Here is a 6,000-nt window from a genome sequence, read left to right as displayed (position 1 = left end):
TTATTTATTATTATTATTATTATATTATTATTCGGCAAATGAATGGCCTTTTGAGGGCCTAAACATGCTCGAAAACTCATGAAATTTTGCGACGCGTCAGGTCTGGTGAAAATTTACGTTTATGTCTATGATATGTAAAATTGGCTCAGTCCACCTAGAAAAATGAAAACGCGAGCCCCGAGATGGGTATGACTACATGTATAAACTCGGAACACATATCTAACGTTCGGAGACGCACAAAAAGTCTATTATGGCCATGTCCTAAACCAACAGGAATCCGCCATTTGAAGTGAAGGTGACATTTTGGCTTAATTTTGCCATTTCCATGCCTCGAACTTTTGCGAACTCCTCATTGGAATTTCATCGTACAAGCTTCATATTTGGTCAGTGTCAACTACACACCTGGGCCATGTTAAATTGCGGAGCTTTTGAGTTTTCGGGTTACTGTGAGGCCGTGGCGCCACGGCGAATTTCGATGACTCGCCATGAAAATCTTATTGCCTCTCGTTCTGTCATACATTGTCCGACCTTGACCAAAGTGGAAACATATGATAAGGCTCCACCCTGAACATATTTCAACTGCCATATTTGACATCAGGGACAGCGCCACCTAGTGGGAAGGAAATGTCATGTTTTACACTTTAGGGTACAGTATTGTAATGGGTGACATCTGCAGCCTCAAATTTCTCCAGAAAGCCTTAAGGAGTTGGTCTTGGGTTACAGAGAAAACTGTGAGTTTTCGCTGAAGGTGTGACCCCAGCAGCATGGCGAACATTGAGGTCTCGCCATGAAGAAACAAATTAGTGTAACTCAATGAAATCCAATCTGATCAGTACACATTTTACAGGGATGATGTCAGACCCGCCCTGAACAGATTGATATGCCCATTGTCAGGAATACGTAGAGCGCCACCTAGTGGCACCAGGAAATGTCATGTCTTTCATTTTGTTGTACTGATTTTCACAGGTTCATCGTGGCCACCTCAAAAGCGGTGAATATCACCATCAGTCCCTCTTGATGCTTCAGTGAGAAAATTGTGACTATAAACTGAACGGCGCACCCTGGTGGCAACGCAGTTCACCATGAAAGATGAAGTGGCTTTTGAGGGGCTTGAAAAGTTTAAAAAGTCTTGAAATTTGGCGCACACCTCTAATGTGATGAGGGATTTCTTTTTATATGTTCCTTTTCCTTGAACAGCGCAAAATGGCTCCACAGCGCCCCCTACAAAATTTCAAAACAACAGCCCCTGCTCTGTGTTTTAAGTATGAGTTTGAAACCTGGCAAGCTTATTGGAGATATCAAGATGTACAAAAAAGTCTCTTGGAGCAATATCCCAAATCCAACAGGAAGTCAGCCATTTTAAAATTAATGTGTAAATTTGGCGACATTTTCCCCTCTTTTCAGGCCTCATACTTTGACGAACTCCTCCAAGGGATTTCATTAGATTTACGCGATCTCCTGTGTGTGGAATCTAAAGACCTTTGTGATGTTAAATTGCGAAGCTTTTTACGTTCAGGGAAACGGGGTGGTCATGGCGGCACGTGGAGTTTCAATCACTCGCCAAAAAGCAGTAACCTGCTGTCGCTCAAAAACACAATGTCCAATCTCTCCCAAAGGTCGCAGGCGTGATGAGACTCGAGCTCGGAAATGTTTGTTATGCCATTTGTCAGTAATGGTTAGAGCGCCACCTAGTGGGACGACTATAATAATGGTTGAATGAGATGAAATTTTAGCTGGTGGTTAAATGCATGAATTCCATCAATGTGACATCAGATCGGAAGCGCTGGTTTTAGGTGTTGGGCTTGGCTCGACGCGCCGGGGGTGCGAGGGCCCTCATATCGCTGCTTGCAGCTTTAATTAGGGCCCGAGCACTGAGAGTGCGAAGGCCCTATTGTATCTGCTCTGTTTATTATTATTATTAGGGCCCGAGCACCGAGAGTGCGAAGGCCCTATTGTATCTGCTCTGTTTCTTATTATTATTATTATTATTATTATTATTATTCAGGCAAAAGAAGGGCCTTTTTGAGGGCTTTAACATGCTCGAAAACTCTTGGAATTTTGCACACATGCCAGGTCTGGTGAAAAATTTTGTATTTTAATGGTTTTACATATGACCACTGGGAAATGGCTCTGTAGCGCCACCTATGCCTTGTTAAATGCAGCCCTACGAACACATCGTTTTAGCTACATGTATGAAATTTGGCACACATGTGTATCATGCCAAGCCGAACAAAAAGTCTGTGGGACCATTGACGCAAACCCAACAGGAAGTCCGCCATTTGGAAGTGAAGGTGACATTTTGGCTCTAATTTTGCCATTTCCATGCCTCGAACTTTTGCGAACTCCTCATTGGAATTTCATCGTACAAGCTTCATATTTGGTCAGTGTCAACTACACACCTGGGCCATGTTAAATTGCGGAGCTTTTGAGTTTTCGGGATACGGTGAGGCCGTGGCGCCACGGCGAATTTCGATGACTCGCCATGAAAATCTTATTGCCTCTCGTTCTGTCATACATTGTCCGACCTTGACCAAAGTGGACACATATGATAAGGCTCCACCCCTGAACATATTTCAACTGCCATATTTGACATCAGGGACAGCGCCACCTAGTGGGAACAGGAAATGTCATGTTTTACACTTTGGGGTACAGTATTGTAATGGGTGACATCTGCAGCCTCAAATTTCTCCAGGAAAGCCTTAAGGAGTTGGTCTTGGGTTACAGAGAAAACTGTGAGTTTTCGCTGAAGGGTGTGACCCCAGCAGCATGGCGAACATTGAGGTCTCGCCATGAAGAAACAAATTAGTGTAACTCAATGAAATCCAATCTGATCAGTACCAGATTTTACAGGGATGATGTCAGACCCGCCCTGAACAGATTGATATGCCCATTGTCAGGAATACGTAGAGCGCCACCTAGTGGCACCAGGAAATGTCATGTCTTTCATTTTGTTGTACTGATTTTCACAGGTTCATCGTGGCCACCTCAAAAGCGGTGAATATCACCATCAGTCCCTCTTGATGCTTCTGTGAGAAAATTGTGACTATAAACTGAACGGCGCACCCTGGTGGCAACGCAGTTCACCATGAAAGATGAAGTGGCTTTTGAGGGGCTTGAAAAGTTTAAAAAGTCTTGAAATTTGGCGCACACCTCTAATGTGATGAGGGATTTCCTTTTATATGTTCATTTTCCTTGAACAGCGCAAAATGGCTCCACAGCGCCCCCTACAAAATTTCAAAACAACAGCCCCTGCTCTGTGTTTTATGTATGAGTTTGAAACCTGGCAAGCTTATTGGAGATATCAAGATGTACAAAAAAGTCTCTTGGAGCAATATCCCAAATCCAACAGGAAGTCAGCCATTTTAAAATTAATGTGTAAATTTGGCGACATTTTCCCCTCTTTTCAGGCCTCATACTTTGACGAACTCCTCCAAGGGATTTCATTAGATTTACGCGATCTCCTGTGTGTGGAATCTAAAGACCTTTGTGATGTTAAATTGCGAAGCTTTTTACGTTCAGGGAAACGGGGTGGTCATGGCGGCACGTGGAGTTTCAATCACTCGCCAAAAAGCAGTAATCTGCTGTCGCTCAAAAACACAATGTCCAATCTCTCCCAAAGGTCGCAGGCGTGATGAGACTCGAGCTCGGAAATGTTTGTTATGCCATTTGTCAGTAATGGTTAGAGCGCCACCTAGTGGGACGACTATAATAATGGTTGAATGAGATGAAATTTTAGCTGGTGGTTAAATGCAAGAATTCCATCAATGTGACATCAGATCGGAAGCGCTGGTTTTAGGTGTTGGGCTTGGCTCGACGCGCCGGGGGTGCGAGGGCCCTCATATCGCTGCTTGCAGCTTTAATTATTATTATTATTATTATTATTATTATTTTTCATTGAAATGAATTGCCTTTTTGAGGGCTTTAACATGCTCAAAAACTCATGAAATTTTGCACACGCATCAGGTCTGGTGAAAAATTTCGTATTTTAATGGTTTTACATATGAGCATTGGAAAATTGCTCTAGAGCGCCACCTATGCCTTATAAAATGCAGCCCTACGACCACATGGTTTGAGCTACATGTATGAAATCTGGGACACGTATATATCATGGCAAGACGAGCAAAAAAGTCATTGGGCCCATTGACGCAAACCCAACAGGAAGTCCGCCATTTTGGATTGAAGGTCACATTTTGGCTCTAATTTTACCATTTCCATGCCTTGTACTTTCGCGAACTCCTCCTTGGGATTTGGTCATTCAAACTTCATATTTGGACAGTGCCAACTACACACCTGGGCCATGTAAAATTGCGGAGCTTTTGAGTTTTCGCGATACGGTGAGGCCGTGGCGCCATGGCGAATTTCGATGACTCGCCATGAAAATCTTATTGCCTCTCATTCCCTCATACATGGTCCGACGTGGACCAAAGAGCACACATATGATAAGGCTCCACCCCTGAACATATTTCAAATGCCATATTTGACACCAGGGACAGCGCCACCTAGTGGGGACAGGAAGTGTCATGTTTTACACTTTGGGGTACAGTATTGTTATGGGTGACATTTGCAGCCTCAAATTTCTCCAGGAAAGCCTTAAGGAGTTGGTCTTGGCTTACAGTGAAAACTGTGAGTTTTGCGACAGGGTGTGACCCCTGCAGCATGGCGAACATTGATGTCTCGCCATGAAGAAACAAATTAGTGTAACTCAATGAAATCCAGTCTGATCAGTACCAGACTTTACAGGCATGATGTCAGACCCGCCCTGAACAGATTGATATGCCCATTGTCAGGAATACGTAGAGCGCCACCTAGTGGCAACAGGAAATGTCATGTCTTACATTTTGTTGTACTGATTTTCACAGGTATGTCGTGGCCACCTCAAAAGCGGTGAATATCACAATCAGTCCCTCATGATGCTTCAGTGAGAAAATTGTGACTTTAAACTGAACGGCGCACCCTGGTGGCAACGCAGTTCAACATGAAAGATGAAGCAGATTTTGAGGGGCTTGGAAAGTTTAAGAAGTCTTGAAATTTGGCGCACACCTCCAATGTGATGAGGGCTTTCTTGTTATGCGATCACTGTCCTAGAATAGTGCAAAATGGCTCCACAGCGCCCCCTACAAAATTTCAAAACAACAGCCCCTGCTCTGTGTTTTATCTATGAGTCTGAAACCTGGTAAGCTTATAGGAGATATCAAGATGTACAAAAAAGTCTCTTGGAGCAATATCCCAAATCCAACAGGAAGTCTGCCATTTTGAAATTCATGTGTAATTTTGGCGACATTGTCCCCTCTTTTCAGGCCTCGTACTTTGACGAACTCCTCCAAGGGATTTCATTAGATTTACGCGATCTCCAGTGTGTGGAATCCAAAGAACTTTGTGATGTTAAATTGCGAAGCTTTTTACGTTCAGGGAAATGGGGTGGTCATGGCGGCACGTGGAGTTTCAATCACTCGCCAAAAAGCAGTAATCTGCTGTCTCTCAAAAACACAATGTCCAATCTCTCTCAAAGGTCATAGGCGTGATGAGGCTCGAGCTCGGAAATGTTTGTTATACCATTTGTCAGTAATGGTTAGAGCGCCACCTAGTGGGACGACTACAATAATGGTTGAATGAGATTAAATGTTAGCTGGTGGTTAAATGCATGAATTCCATCAATGTGACATCAAATCGGACGCACTGGTTTTAGGAGTTGGGCTTGGCTCGACGTGCTGGGGTGCGAGGGCCCTCATATCGCTGCTTGCAGCTTTAATTATTAGGGCCCGAGCACAAAAGTGCGAAGGCCCTATTGTATCTGCTCTGTTTCTTCTTATTATTATTATTAGGGCCCGAGCACTGAGAGTGCGAAGGCCCTATTGTATCTGCTCCGTTTATTATTAGGGCCCGAGCACAAAAGTGCGAAGGCCCTATTGTATCTGCTCTGTTTCTTATTATTATTATTAGGGCCCGAGCACTGACTGTGCGAAGGCCCTATTGTATCTGCTCTGTTTCTTATTATTATTA

The sequence above is a fragment of the Oreochromis niloticus genome, linkage group LG11 (assembly GCF_001858045.2).
Source record: "Oreochromis niloticus isolate F11D_XX linkage group LG11, O_niloticus_UMD_NMBU, whole genome shotgun sequence".
Taxonomy (NCBI): domain Eukaryota; kingdom Metazoa; phylum Chordata; class Actinopteri; order Cichliformes; family Cichlidae; genus Oreochromis; species Oreochromis niloticus.
Note: the sequence above shows the minus strand (reverse complement) of the source record.